At 38.8% G+C, this 15,269-nt stretch overlaps 13 non-coding genes across 13 annotated transcripts; 4 read left to right on the top strand and 9 right to left on the bottom strand.

Moving 5' to 3' along the window:
• Nucleotides 1-1,515: 1,515 nt before the first annotated feature.
• On the top strand, nucleotides 1,516-1,588 carry Trnam-cau. Its single transcript has one exon. It is a non-coding gene; the product is annotated as a tRNA-Met (tRNA).
• A 460-nt stretch (nucleotides 1,589-2,048) lies between these two features.
• Trnaq-cug lies at nucleotides 2,049-2,120 on the bottom strand. The gene has a single exon. It is a non-coding gene; the product is annotated as a tRNA-Gln (tRNA).
• A 120-nt stretch (nucleotides 2,121-2,240) lies between these two features.
• Nucleotides 2,241-2,322, bottom strand: Trnas-gcu. The gene has a single exon. It is a non-coding gene; the product is annotated as a tRNA-Ser (tRNA).
• A 376-nt stretch (nucleotides 2,323-2,698) lies between these two features.
• On the top strand, nucleotides 2,699-2,771 carry Trnar-acg. Its single transcript has one exon. It is a non-coding gene; the product is annotated as a tRNA-Arg (tRNA).
• Nucleotides 2,772-6,861: 4,090 nt separating this feature from the next.
• On the bottom strand, nucleotides 6,862-6,933 carry Trnaq-cug. The gene has a single exon. It is a non-coding gene; the product is annotated as a tRNA-Gln (tRNA).
• Nucleotides 6,934-7,053: 120 nt separating this feature from the next.
• Nucleotides 7,054-7,135, bottom strand: Trnas-gcu. Its single transcript has one exon. It is a non-coding gene; the product is annotated as a tRNA-Ser (tRNA).
• Nucleotides 7,136-7,261: 126 nt separating this feature from the next.
• Nucleotides 7,262-7,334, bottom strand: Trnak-uuu. Its single transcript has one exon. It is a non-coding gene; the product is annotated as a tRNA-Lys (tRNA).
• A 297-nt stretch (nucleotides 7,335-7,631) lies between these two features.
• On the top strand, nucleotides 7,632-7,704 carry Trnar-acg. Its single transcript has one exon. It is a non-coding gene; the product is annotated as a tRNA-Arg (tRNA).
• Nucleotides 7,705-11,794: 4,090 nt separating this feature from the next.
• Nucleotides 11,795-11,866, bottom strand: Trnaq-cug. Its single transcript has one exon. It is a non-coding gene; the product is annotated as a tRNA-Gln (tRNA).
• A 120-nt stretch (nucleotides 11,867-11,986) lies between these two features.
• Trnas-gcu lies at nucleotides 11,987-12,068 on the bottom strand. The gene has a single exon. It is a non-coding gene; the product is annotated as a tRNA-Ser (tRNA).
• A 633-nt stretch (nucleotides 12,069-12,701) lies between these two features.
• Nucleotides 12,702-12,774, top strand: Trnam-cau. Its single transcript has one exon. It is a non-coding gene; the product is annotated as a tRNA-Met (tRNA).
• Nucleotides 12,775-13,234: 460 nt separating this feature from the next.
• Nucleotides 13,235-13,306, bottom strand: Trnaq-cug. Its single transcript has one exon. It is a non-coding gene; the product is annotated as a tRNA-Gln (tRNA).
• A 120-nt stretch (nucleotides 13,307-13,426) lies between these two features.
• Nucleotides 13,427-13,508, bottom strand: Trnas-gcu. Its single transcript has one exon. It is a non-coding gene; the product is annotated as a tRNA-Ser (tRNA).
• Nucleotides 13,509-15,269: the final 1,761 nt, after the last annotated feature.

Below are 15,269 nucleotides of genomic sequence, written 5' to 3'. Positions count from 1 at the left end.
AAAGAGGAAGACCAAAGAAGATAACTGAAAATAAGAACACAGAAAGTAATTTAGTGAATCTAAGTCTATCAAACCGTCCTAATGTTGGTTGTGTTCCTAATAAAGCCTGTGATACTCCAAATGTTCTAAGTGATGTAAGCCGCCTCGGTATGAAAAGAAAAGCATTGCGGGTGTTAAATAAATAATAAAGAATGAACAAAATTGTTTTCACCCACATTTATTACAAAATAACTTGAAAACGGACATTTTTATCTTTTAATACACTAGCAGACTACAGTAACATAGAGCAGAACAACAAGGTGATTCGAAGAATCAAGCCAAGTCTGCAGCTAGTTACGGCTATCCCCCGCCATGGTGCGCACTAGTCGACTAGCCGCACGACTTTTCGCTCTGCTTACACCGAGAAATCTTAAAAAGGTCTATACCCTAAAGTTTTCCACTTCAAAATTTTTACTTTTTACTACACACTTGCACTGTCGCCCCCATAGGCATTAGAAATTTCGACAAATTTTGAAGTGGAAAACTTTGAGGTATAGGGAAGGGTTCTCTGAGTTGATTTTATTGTAAATCATTCTTTATATTCGTATAGAGTGAAGAATTGTGGTTCTTTTGGCACAAAGAAAAAATTTTTAGCTTTACTTTTAGTATTTTTTATAAATTTTTGAAAACGCCGTATTTAACACGGCGCATATGGGGGAAAACGGGTGTACCTAATAAACTGAACGATACCGTAGCGCCGTGGGGGTTAATCCTACGACAACTTCATGTGTAGAAAAAATGTAGATCATCATTAGATCTACTCAGGGCCAAAGGGAAAAAAATCTAGCCCAAGCGGTTCAAGAGTTATTGCATTTTATCTAGGACACGTAGTGCCATAAGAATAAACTGAAAATAGGGGGGTGTACCTAATAGTTTGGTGGGTACTGTACAGCACCCTCCGACAGCCTGGCGTAATACGTACTGTTGTACAATAACTCACCACATATCTAGTATACATCCCACGTTTCACGCCCGATGAGGGACTTGAACCCTCGACCTCAGGATTAAAAGTCCCGCGCTCTGCTGTCTGAGCTAACCGGGCTGTATTACCTCCCTATCAACAATTCAGTGAAGATCGTATGAACAGTAATAATAAATTCAATTCTTGTTAAAGGCTTAAAACATGACTTCACTAGTAAAGACATGATTCAAACCTGATCACTTTCTGTCCAAAACAAGTAGTTGTTTCTTACAATTAGTATTGTTCGTCGTGTAACATGGGGTTTGTTTAAAGGCTTAAAACATGACTTCACTAGTAAAGACATGATTCAAACCTGATCATTTTCTGTTCAAAACAAGTAGCGGTTTCTTTCAATTAGTATTGTTCTTCGTATAACATGGGTTTGTGGCGCAATGGATAACGCGCCTTACTACGGATCAGGAGATTCCAAGTTCGACTCCTGGCAAGCTCGATTTACTTGCGTTTCAAGGAAGACAGTTGGTACCACTTTGTTATAGCGTTCAAGGACGATGGCCGCCTCGATAGCGCAGTAGGCAGCGCGCGAGTCTCATAATCTCGAGGTCGCGAGTTCGAACCTCACTCGGGGCATTTGTTTCATTTTACCTCTTGAAAAAATTCATGTCAAACTTTAGAAAGAGCAAAATACTAAACTGTGCTTCGTTTTGAAAAGGATAGAAAGGGTTGTGGTGTTTACGTCGATTATGGTTTTTACGTCGATGGGGTTGTGCTCGCCACTACGAAAGTGTTGTTTGCTAATTGTAGGCCGTTTGCAAGATATAGTGTCCCTCGGATGTATTTGGGGATGGATGCAAACAGACATACTTTGAAGTGGCAATGGCGGTGACTTGAAGAAATAACGATTTGCAACGAACATGTACAGCACCCTCCGACAGCCTGGCGTAATAACGTACTGTTGTACAATAACTCACCATAATCAAGTACCCTAATCCATCAGCAACGCAGTGCATAAACTCTAAAAGAGAGGGTTGCACTGTGGGAAAAAGTCTTAACTGGCCTTTCTTGCAACGATCTCGCTATCTAGTAAAATAGGTCCTACTGAGATTTGAACTTAGATTGTCAGAGTCAGAGTCTGAAGTGCTAACCATTACACCATAGAACCTTGATAAATTTCCTACCGTGGCTTGAAGACTAAGTTTCTACATTGAAATGCTATGAACCTCTGATCACTGCATAGCAATTGGAGTGCGTTACAGTTGCCAATATACCTAACTACTCCTTTCGACGAGGATGGGATTCGAACCCATGCGTGCAATGCACAATGGATTAGCAGTCCATAACCATAACCTCTCGGTCACCTCGTCGACATTTTATTCTTTAACGTATTTCATCTAAAGCCAGATTATCTCAGTTTATCTGCACCATTGAATTACAGAATAATTATCCCGTATCGAACACCACCACATATCTAGTACACATCCCACGTTTTACTCCCGATGAGGGACTTGAACCCTCGACCTCAGGATTAAAAGTCCCGCGCTCTATCGTCTGAGCTAACCAGGCTGTATTACCTCTCTATCAACAATTCAATGAATATCGTATGAACAGTAATAATAAATTCAATTCTTGTTAAAGGCTTAAAACATGACTTCACTAGTAAAGACATGATTCAAACCTGATCACTTTCTGTTCAAAACAAGTAGTGGTTTCTTACAATTAGTATTGTTCGTCGTATAACATGGGTTTGTGGCGCAATGGATAACGCGCCTGACTACGGATCAGGAGATTCCAAGTTCGACTCCTGGCAAGCTCGATTTACTTGCGTTTCAAGGAAGACAGTTGGTTCCACTTTGTTAAAGCGTTCAAGGACGATGGCCGCCTCGATAGCGCAGAAAATAAAGAATGTTTTACAATAAAATCAACTCAGAGAACCCTTCCCTATAGACCTTTTTAAGATTGCTCGGTGTAAGCAGAGCGAAAAGTCGTGCGGCTAGTCGACTAGTGCGCACCATGGCGGGGGATAGCCGTAACTAGCTGCAGACTTGGCTTGATTCTTCGAATCACCTTGTTGTTCTGCTCTATGTTACTGTAGTCTGCTAGTGTATTAAAAGATAAAAATGTCCGTTTTCAAGTTTCAGTTGTCTCAATTAGTGCTTTCTTTAGTTGAAGAGGACCGTGATTTGTATTATAAAACACTAGAGTTCCTGAAGTGCCACGATCCCCTCGTAATACCTCTACAGTTATTTAAAAGTGGAAAATCTTCATCTAAGTATCTTCCCCCCATAGAGAAATTTCATTTGAGACTCTATCTTGTTTACGAACGCGATATAACTGACAGTGAAAAATACGAGGCCTACAAAAATCTTGATTCTGAACAGTATCTAACAAACACATTTACTGACAAATTGTTAGTGTTTCCTCTTTGCAGTGGTGTTGTGATTATACGCACACATGTTACTCATTCACAGTCCCTTTCAAATAAACCTGCAAGGCCATGGGTAGCTCTTCACCAAACTGGAAAAATCCTTCGTGCTTTTTGTGATTGTGCTGCTGGGTAACTTTACACTTTTTTGTTATTGTGTTATTGATTTGTGTACTAATTTTGTGTTTGTATTTAACTGATACCGACAACAATCTAATTCTCAGGCTAGGTAGTGTGTGTATCCATGTAAGTGCCCTTTTACAATTAGCAGTATCAGCACGACAGGATTCATCAACCACTGCTGATGACAATGATGTTGGTATTCCGATTACATCACTACCATGCTATTGGAATCAGCCTGGGAAAGGACCAGTAAGTTGACAGCTAACATATATTTCATTCAAAGCCTCATTCGATTTTTGTCAACATAGGTTACAATTGGGAAAATAGCTGATTTAGATGTACACATTCCCAGAAAGAAAGAAGTTCCACTTAATGATATCCTAGAGGTTACTGATGTAGAACATCAACGTACAAATGAAGCTCTCAAAAAGCTAAAAAAGTTGCCTGTTGTACTGTCCTGTGTACCTGAGTACGCACATTCATTTCAGCCTCCAGCTGAAACACATATTTTACCAAAAGCACTGTCAGAATTGTACAATCCTCATTTTGAAGGAAAATATGAGCTTGAAGTGAATGAAGAATGTGAAAGAATATTTTCAGAGATCAGAATTTCAATTGAAGAACAGCGTTCAGTTGAGATCGTAACCAAAAATCAAAGTGAATGTGAGGAGTGGGAGCAGCAGCGAAGTGGAAGAATTACGGGTACTAAGATCCACGAAATTTTAAAAAGAGATCCAAGTAAAGAAGTGAGTGGTGGGGAAATAAAGTTCCTTTTAGAAATGTGTTACCCTGAAATTATTACATTTAAAGGAAACATGTACACAAGGTAAACCATTTATTTACAATTCTATTGCACTTGGTGTTTGATATCTTTTCTTTTTCTAGATATGGTCAACGAAATGAGCCAAAGGCTATTAGCCTGCTAAAAAGTACAATTAATTCAAGGAAGACACACGAAAACTTTCTGTGCGAACCTGTGGGATTAATTATTTCAAAAAGTCATCCCTATCTTGCTGCGTCTCCTGATAGAATCTTCACTTGCATCTGCCATGGCCGTGGTTTAGTTGAAGTAAAATGTCCTTATTTAGTAAAAGGGAAAAGTATCAGGGAGTACGCTAAGAATAATAAAGGTTTCTGCTTATTGTTGGACGAAAGCACAAATGAACTACGCCTAGATCACAATCATGAGTATTACTCTCAGGTACAACAATTTCAAACAAAATTTCACACTTTTTGCAATGTTAAATTATTTTTAATCTCTTAGGTTCAATTGCAGCTTTTTGTATCAGAGCTGCCCCTTGCACTTTTTGTTGTGTTTAACGGCAACAAAGTAGTCGAATACGTTACAGTGCAAAGGAATGAAGATGCAATTGAAATGATGGCAGCTAAAGGCAAACTTTTCTTTGTTAACTTCATCCTTCCTGAACTCGTAGCAAAAAGATATAGTTACGTGAAGGACATTCCACAACCAGCTACATCCTCTCAACAAAGTGCGCTCAGTGATCACTTAAACCAATTTATTTGTTATTGTCAAGATCCACAAAAAATTGAGGAAACAATTATCTGTGCAAGTTCATTCTGTGTAATTAACGAATTCCACAAGTCCTGTACCGGATCAAAAAGATTATCTAAAAGTTGGACGTGCATATTCTGTAAAAAAGAAACTGCTTCAAGGAAAAGAAAAACTGGACCAATCAATCAGCAAACTTGTGCAAGTTCCATGGAGTTGACAGATAATACCTTAAATCAAGCTCCAAGAATGAATGGTACATTTTAAAAAAGTTTATTTCTTTTGTTTACCTACATTAGCCTACATATTTCTTTTGACTTTCACAGACACTATGAATGAATGTGAGGCTGCATCCTGTGATGTTATGACAGTTCCTGATAATACTTCCTCAACGAAACAACTTCAATCTAAATCTAACTCAAGGAAAAGTCTCAACTCAGCTACAAGGAAAAGAACAAGTGGACCAATCAATCAGCAAAGTTGTGCAAGTACCATGAAGTTGACAGATAATACGTTAAATCAATCTCCAAGAGTGAATGGTAAATTTAAAAAAAGTTTATTTCTTTTGTTTAACTACATTACCCTACTTTTTCTTTTGACTTTCATAGACACCATGAATGAATGTGAGACTGCATCCTGTGATGTTATGGTAGTTCCTGATAATACTTCCACAACCGAACAACTTCAATCTAAATCTCACTTTAGTGAGGAGAATGTCCCACCTCAAATGCTGCCAAATCCTTCTAGGAAAAGAGGAAGACCAAAGAAGATAACTGAAAATAAGAACACAGAAAGTAATTTAGTGAATCTAAGTCTATCAAACCGTCCTAATGTTGGTTGTGTTCCTAATAAAGCCTGTGATACTCCAAATGTTCTAAGTGATGTAAGCCGCCTCGGTATGAAAAGAAAAGCATTGCGGGTGTTAAATAAATAATAAAGAATGAACAAAATTGTTTTCACCCACATTTATTACAAAATAACTTGAAAACGGACATTTTTATCTTTTAATACACTAGCAGACTACAGTAACATAGAGCAGAACAACAAGGTGATTCGAAGAATCAAGCCAAGTCTGCAGCTAGTTACGGCTATCCCCCGCCATGGTGCGCACTAGTCGACTAGCCGCACGACTTTTCGCTCTGCTTACACCGAGCAATCTTAAAAAGGTCTATACCCTAAAGTTTTCCACTTCAAAATTTTTACTTTTTACTACACACTTGCACTGTCGCCCCCATAGGCATTAGAAATTTCGACAAATTTTGAAGTGGAAAACTTTGAGGTATAGGGAAGGGTTCTCTGAGTTGATTTTATTGTAAATCATTCTTTATATTCGTATAGAGTGAAGAATTGTGGTTCTTTTGGCACAAAGAAAAAATTTTTAGCTTTACTTTTAGTATTTTTTATAAATTTTTGAAAACGCCGTATTTAACACGGCGCATATGGGGGAAAACGGGTGTACCTAATAAACTGAACGATACCGTAGCGCCGTGGGGGTTAATCCTACGACAACTTCATGTGTAGAAAAAATGTAGATCATCATTAGATCTACTCAGGGCCAAAGGGAAAAAAATCTAGCCCAAGCGGTTCAAGAGTTATTGCATTTTATCTAGGACACGTAGTGCCATAAGAATAAACTGAAAATAGGAGGGTGTACCTAATAGTTTGGTGGGTACTGTACAGCACCCTCCGACAGCCTGGCGTAATAACGTACTGTTGTACAATAACTCACCATAATCAAGTACCCTAATCCATCAGCAACGCAGTGCATAAACTCTAAAAGAGAGGGTTGCACTGTGGGAAAAAGTCTTGACTGGCCTTTCTTGCAACGATCTCGCTATCTAGTAAAATAGGTCCTACTGAGATTTGAACTCAGATTGTCAGAGTCAGAGTCTGAAGTGCTAACCATTACACCATAGAACCTTGATAAATTTCCTACCGTGGCTTGAAGACTAAGTTTCTACATTGAAATGCTATGAACCTCTGATCACTGCATAGCAATTGGAGTGCGTTACAGTTGCCAATATCCCTAACTACTCCTTTCGACGAGGATGGGATTCGAACCCATGCGTGCAATGCACAATGGATTAGCAGTCCATCACCTTAACCGCTCGGTCACCTCGTCGACATTTTATTCCTTATTGTTTTTCATCTAAAGCCAGATTATCTCAGTTTATCTGCACCATTGAATTACAGAATAATTATCCCGTATCGAACACCACCACATATCTAGTACACATCCCACGTTTCACGCCCGATGAGGGACTTGAACCCTCGACCTCAGGATTAAAAGTCCCGCGCTCTACCGTCTGAGCTAACCGGGCTGTATTACATCCCTATCAACAATTCAGTGAAGATCGTATGAACAGTAATAATAAATTCAATTCTTGTTAAAGGCTTAAAACATGACTTCACTAGTAAAGACATGATTCAAACCTGATCACTTTCTGTCCAAAACAAGTAGTTGTTTCTTACAATTAGTATTGTTCGTCGTGTAACATGGGGTTTGTTTAAAGGCTTAAAACATGACTTCACTAGTAAAGACATGATTCAAACCTGATCAATTTCTGTTCAAAACAAGTAGTGGTTTCTTTCAATTAGTATTGTTCTTCGTATAACATGGGTTTGTGGCGCAATGGATAACGCGCCTGACTACGGATCAGGAGATTCCAGGTTCGACTCCTGGCAAGCTCGATTTACTTGCGTTTCAAGGAAGACAGTTGGTACCACTTTGTTAAAGCGTTCAAGGACGATGGCCGCCTCGATAGCGCAGAAAATAAAGAATGTTTTACAATAAAATCAACTCAGAGAACCCTTCCCTTTAGACCTTTTCAAGATTGCTCGGTGTAAGCAGAGCGAAAAGTCGTGCGGCTAGTCGACTAGTGCGCACCATGGCGGGGGATAGCCGTAACTAGCTGCAGACTTGGCTTGATTCTTCGAATCACCTTGTTGTTCTGCTCTATGTTACTGTAGTCTGCTAGTGTATTAAAAGATAAAAATGTCCGTTTTCAAGTTTCAGTTGTCTCAATTAGTGCTTTCTTTAGTTGAAGAGGACCGTGATTTGTATTATAAAACACTAGAGTTCCTGAAGTGCCACGATCCCCTCGTAATACCTCTACAGTTATTTAAAAGTGGAAAATCTTCATCTAAGTATCTTCCCCCCATAGAGAAATTTCATTTGAGACTCTATCTTGTTTACGAACGCGATATAACTGACAGTGAAAAATACGAGGCCTACAAAAATCTTGATTCTGAACAGTATCTAACAAACACATTTACTGACAAATTGTTAGTGTTTCCTCTTTGCAGTGGTGTTGTGATTATACGCACACATGTTACTCATTCACAGTCCCTTTCAAATAAACCTGCAAGGCCATGGGTAGCTCTTCACCAAACTGGAAAAATCCTTCGTGCTTTTTGTGATTGTGCTGCTGGGTAACTTTACACTTTTTTGTTATTGTGTTATTGATTTGTGTACTAATTTTGTGTTTGTATTTAACTGATACCGACAACAATCTAATTCTCAGGCTAGGTAGTGTGTGTATCCATGTAAGTGCCCTTTTACAATTAGCAGTATCAGCACGACAGGATTCATCAACCACTGCTGATGACAATGATGTTGGTATTCCGATTACATCACTACCATGCTATTGGAATCAGCCTGGGAAAGGACCAGTAAGTTGACAGCTAACATATATTTCATTCAAAGCCTCATTCGATTTTTGTCAACATAGGTTACAATTGGGAAAATAGCTGATTTAGATGTACACATTCCCAGAAAGAAAGAAGTTCCACTTAATGATATCCTAGAGGTTACTGATGTAGAACATCAACGTACAAATGAAGCTCTCAAAAAGCTAAAAAAGTTGCCTGTTGTACTGTCCTGTGTACCTGAGTACGCACATTCATTTCAGCCTCCAGCTGAAACACATATTTTACCAAAAGCACTGTCAGAATTGTACAATCCTCATTTTGAAGGAAAATATGAGCTTGAAGTGAATGAAGAATGTGAAAGAATATTTTCAGAGATCAGAATTTCAATTGAAGAACAGCGTTCAGTTGAGATCGTAACCAAAAATCAAAGTGAATGTGAGGAGTGGGAGCAGCAGCGAAGTGGAAGAATTACGGGTACTAAGATCCACGAAATTTTAAAAAGAGATCCAAGTAAAGAAGTGAGTGGTGGGGAAATAAAGTTCCTTTTAGAAATGTGTTACCCTGAAATTATTACATTTAAAGGAAACATGTACACAAGGTAAACCATTTATTTACAATTCTATTGCACTTGGTGTTTGATATCTTTTCTTTTTCTAGATATGGTCAACGAAATGAGCCAAAGGCTATTAGCCTGCTAGAAAGTACAATTAATTCAAGGAAGACACACGAAAACTTTCTGTGCGAACCTGTGGGATTAATTATTTCAAAAAGTCATCCCTATCTTGCTGCGTCTCCTGATAGAATCTTCACTTGCATCTGCCGTGGCCGTGGTTTAGTTGAAGTAAAATGTCCTTATTTAGTAAAAGGGAAAAGTATCAGGGAGTACGCTAAGAATAATAAAGGTTTCTGCTTATTGTTGGACGAAAGCACAAATGAACTACGCCTAGATCACAATCATGAGTATTACTCTCAGGTACAACAATTTCAAACAAAATTTCACACTTTTTGCAATGTTAAATTATTTTTAATCTCTTAGGTTCAATTGCAGCTTTTTGTATCAGAGCTGCCCCTTGCACTTTTTGTTGTGTTTAACGGCAACAAAGTAGTCGAATACGTTACAGTGCAAAGGAATGAAGATGTAATTGAAATGATGGCAGCTAAAGGCAAACTTTTCTTTGTTAACTTCATCCTTCCTGAACTCGTAGCAAAAAGATATAGTTACGTGAAGGAAATTCCACAACCAGCTACATCCTCTCAACAAAGTGCGCTCAGTGATCACTTAAACCAATTTATTTGTTATTGTCAAGATCCACAAAAAATTGAGGAAACAATTATCTGTGCAAGTTCATTCTGTGTAATTAACGAATTCCACAAGTCCTGTACCGGATCAAAAAGATTATCTAAAAGTTGGACGTGCATATTCTGTAAAAAAGAAACTGCTTCAAGGAAAAGAAAAACTGGACCAATCAATCAGCAAACTTGTGCAAGTTCCATGGAGTTGACAGATAATACCTTAAATCAAGCTCCAAGAATGAATGGTACATTTTAAAAAAGTTTATTTCTTTTGTTTACCTACATTAGCCTACATATTTCTTTTGACTTTCACAGACACTATGAATGAATGTGAGGCTGCATCCTGTGATGTTATGACAGTTCCTGATAATACTTCCTCAACGAAACAACTTCAATCTAAATCTAACTCAAGGAAAAGTCTCAACTCAGCTACAAGGAAAAGAACAAGTGGACCAATCAATCAGCAAAGTTGTGCAAGTACCATGAAGTTGACAGATAATACGTTAAATCAATCTCCAAGAGTGAATGGTAAATTTTAAAAAAGTTTATTTCTTTTGTTTAACTACATTACCCTACTTTTTCTTTTGACTTTCATAGACACCATGAATGAATGTGAGACTGCATCCTGTGATGTTATGGTAGTTCCTGATAATACTTCCACAACCGAACAACTTCAATCTAAATCTCACTTTAGTGAGGAGAATGTCCCACCTCAAATGCTGCCAAATCCTTCTAGGAAAAGAGGAAGACCAAAGAAGATAACTGAAAATAAGAACACAGAAAGTAATTTAGTGAATCTAAGTCTATCAAACCGTCCTAATGTTGGTTGTGTTCCTAATAAAGCCTGTGATACTCCAAATGTTCTAAGTGATGTAAGCCGCCTCTGTATGAAAAGAAAAGCATTGCGGGTGTTAAATAAATAATAAAGAATGAACAAAATTGTTTTCACCCACATTTATTACAAAATAACTTGAAAACGGACATTTTTATCTTTTAATACACTAGCAGACTACAGTAACATAGAGCAGAACAACAAGGTGATTCGAAGAATCAAGCCAAGTCTGCAGCTAGTTACGGCTATCCCCCGCCATGGTGCGCACTAGTCGACTAGCCGCACGACTTTTCGCTCTGCTTACACCGAGCAATCTTAAAAAGGTCTATACCCTAAAGTTTTCCACTTCAAAATTTTTACTTTTTACTACACACTTGCACTGTCGCCCCCATAGGCATTAGAAATTTCGACAAATTTTGAAGTGGAAAACTTTGAGGTATAGGGAAGGGTTCTCTGAGTTGATTTTATTGTAAATCATTCTTTATATTCGTATAGAGTGAAGAATTGTGGTTCTTTTGGCACAAAGAAAAAATTTTTAGCTTTACTTCTAGTATTTTTTATAAATTTTTGAAAACGCCGTATTTAACACGGCGCATATGGGGGAAAACGGGTGTACCTAATAAACTGAACGATACCGTAGCGCCGTGGGGGTTAATCCTACGACAACTTCATGTGTAGAAAAAATGTAGATCATCATTAGATCTACTCAGGGCCAAAGGGAAAAAAATCTAGCCCAAGCGGTTCAAGAGTTATTGCATTTTATCTAGGACACGTAGTGCCATAAGAATAAACTGAAAATAGGGAGGTGTACCTAATAGTTTGGTGGGTACTGTACAGCACCCTCCGACAGCCTGGCGTAATAACGTACTGTTGTACAATAACTCACCATAATCAAGTACCCTAATCCATCAGCAACGCAGTGCATAAACTCTAAAAGAGAGGGTTGCACTGTGGGAAAAAGTCTTGACTGGCCTTTCTTGCAACGATCTCGCTATCTAGTAAAATAGGTCCTACTGAGATTTGAACTCAGATTGTCAGAGTCAGAGTCTGAAGTGCTAACCATTACACCATAGAACCTTGATAAATTTCCTACCGTGGCTTGAAGACTAAGTTTCTACATTGAAATGCTATGAACCTCTGATCACTGGATAGCAATTGATGTGCGTTACAGTTGCCAATATCCCTAACTACTCCTATCGACGAGGATAGGATTCGAACCCATGCGTGCAATGCACAATGGATTAGCAGTCCATCACCTTAACCGCTCGGTCACCTCGTCGACATTTCATTCCTTAACGTTTTTAATCTAAAGCCAGATTATCTCAGTTTATCTGCACCATTGAATTACAGAATAATTATCCCGTATCGAACACCACCACATATCTAGTACACATCCCACGTTTCACGCCCGATGAGGGACTTGAACTCTCGACTTCAGGATTAAATGTCCCGCGCTCTACCGTCTGAGCTAACCGGGCTGTATTACCTCCCTATCAACAATTAAGTAAAGATCGTATGAACAGTAATAATAAATTAAATTCTTGTTAAAGGCTTAAAACATGACTTCACTAGTAAAGACATGATTCAAACCTGATCACTTTCTGTCCAAAACAAGTAGTTGTTTCTTACAATTAGTATTTTTCGTCGTGTAACATGGGGTTTGTTTAAAGGCTTAAAACATGACTTCACTAGTAAAGACATGATTCAAACCTGATCACTTTCTGTTCAAAACAAGTAGTGGTTTCTTTCAATTAGTATTGTTCTTCGTATTACATGGGTTTGTGGCGCAATGGATAACGCGCCTTACTACGGATCAGGAGATTCCAGGTTCGACTCCTGGCAAGCTCGATTTACTTGCGTTTCAAGGAAGACAGTTGGTACCACTTTGTTATAGCGTTCAAGGACGATGGCCGCCTCGATAGCGCAGTAGGCAGCGCGCGAGTCTCATAATCTCGAGGTCGTGAGTTCGAACCTCACTCGGGGCATTTGTTTCATTTTACCTCTTGAAAAAATTCATGTCAAACTTTAGAAAGAGCAAAATACTAAACTGTGCTTCGTTTTGAAAAGGATGGAAAGGGTTGTGGTGTTTACGTCGATTATGGTTTTTACGTCGATGGGGTTGTGCTCGCCACTACGAAAGTGTTGTTTGCTAATTGTAGGCCGTTTGCAAGATATAGTGTCCCTCGGATGTATTTGGGGATGGATGCAAACAGACATACTTTGAAGTGGCAATGGCGGTGACTTGAAGAAATAACGATTTGCAACGAACATGTACAGCACCCTCCGACAGCCTGGCGTAATAACGTACTGTTGTACAATAACTCACCATAATCAAGTACCCTAATCCATCAGCAACGCAGTGCATAAACTCTAAAAGAGAGGGTTGCACTGTGGGAAAAAGTCTTGACTGGCCTTTCTTAAAACGATCTCGCTATCTAGTAAAATAGGTCCTACTGAGATTTGAACTCAGATTGTCAGAGTCAGAGTCTGAAGTGCTAACCATTACACCATAGAACCTTGATAAATTTCCTACCGTGGCTTGAAGACTAAGTTTCTACATTGAAATGCTATGAATCTCTGATCACTGCATAGCAATTGGAGTACGTTACAGTTGCCAATATCCCTAAATACTCATTTTGACGAAGATGGGATTCGAACCCATGCGTGCAATGCACAATGGATTAGCAATCCATCACCTTAACCGCTCGATCACCTCGTCCACATTTTATTCCTTAACGTTTTTCATCTAAAGCCAGATTATCTCAGTTTATCTGCACCATTGAATTACAGAATAATTATCCCGTATTGAACACCACCACATATCTAGTACACATCCCACGTTTCACGCCCGATGAGGGACTTGAACTCTCGACTTCAGGATTAAATGTCCCGCGCTCTACCGTTTGAGCTAACCGGGCTGTATTACCTCCCTATCAACAATTCAGTGAAGATCGTATGAACAGTAATAATAAATTCAATTCTTGTTAAAGGCTTAAAACATGACTTCACTAGTAAAGACATGATTCAAACCTGATCACTTTCTGTTCAAAACAAGTAGTGGTTTCTTACAATTGGTATTGTTCGTCGTATAAAATGGTTTTGTGGCGCAATGGATAACGCGCCTGACTACGGATCAGGAGATTCCAAGTTCGACTCCTGGCAAGCTCGATTAACTTTCGTTTCAAGGAAGACAGTTGGTACCACTTTGTTAAAGCGTTCAAGGACGATGGCCGCCTCGATAGCGCAGAAAATAAAGAATGTTTTACAATAAAATCAACTCAGAGAACCCTTCCCTTTAGACCTTTTCAAGATTGCTCGGTGTAAGCAGAGCGAAAAGTCGTGCGGCTAGTCGACTAGTGCGCACCATGGCGGGGGATAGCCGTAACTAGCTGCAGACTTGGCTTGATTCTTCGAATCACCTTGTTGTTCTGCTCTATGTTACTGTAGTCTGCTAGTGTATTAAAAGATAAAAATGTCCGTTTTCAAGTTTCAGTTGTCTCAATTAGTGCTTTCTTTAGTTGAAGAGGACCGTGATTTGTATTATAAAACACTAGAGTTCCTGAAGTGCCACGATCCCCTCGTAATACCTCTACAGTTATTTAAAAGTGGAAAATCTTCATCTAAGTATCTTCCCCCCATAGAGAAATTTCATTTGAGACTCTATCTTGTTTACGAACGCGATATAACTGACAGTGAAAAATACGAGGCCTACAAAAATCTTGATTCTGAACAGTATCTAACAAACACATTTACTGACAAATTGTTAGTGTTTCCTCTTTGCAGTGGTGTTGTGATTATACGCACACATGTTACTCATTCACAGTCCCTTTCAAATAAACCTGCAAGGCCATGGGTAGCTCTTCACCAAACTGGAAAAATCCTTCGTGCTTTTTGTGATTGTGCTGCTGGGTAACTTTACACTTTTTTGTTATTGTGTTATTGATTTGTGTACTAATTTTGTGTTTGTATTTAACTGATACCGACAACAATCTAATTCTCAGGCTAGGTAGTGTGTGTATCCATGTAAGTGCCCTTTTACAATTAGCAGTATCAGCACGACAGGATTCATCAACCACTGCTGATGACAATGATGTTGGTATTCCGATTACATCACTACCATGCTATTGGAATCAGCCTGGGAAAGGACCAGTAAGTTGACAGCTAACATATATTTCATTCAAAGCCTCATTCGATTTTTGTCAACATAGGTTACAATTGGGAAAATAGCTGATTTAGATGTACACATTCCCAGAAAGAAAGAAGTTCCACTTAATGATATCCTAGAGGTTACTGATGTAGAACATCAACGTACAAATGAAGCTCTCAAAAAGCTAAAAAAGTTGCCTGTTGTACTGTCCTGTGTACCTGAGTACGCACATTCATTTCAGCCTCCAGCTGAAACACATATTTTACCAAAAGCACTGTCAGAATTGTACAATCCTCATTTTGAAGGAAAATATGAGCTTGAAGTGAACGAAGA

Source organism: Daphnia pulicaria, chromosome 1 (assembly GCF_021234035.1).
Source record: "Daphnia pulicaria isolate SC F1-1A chromosome 1, SC_F0-13Bv2, whole genome shotgun sequence".
Classification (NCBI taxonomy): Eukaryota; Metazoa; Arthropoda; class Branchiopoda; order Diplostraca; family Daphniidae; genus Daphnia; species Daphnia pulicaria.
Note: the sequence above shows the minus strand (reverse complement) of the source record. Positions and strands in the feature narration are given on the sequence as shown.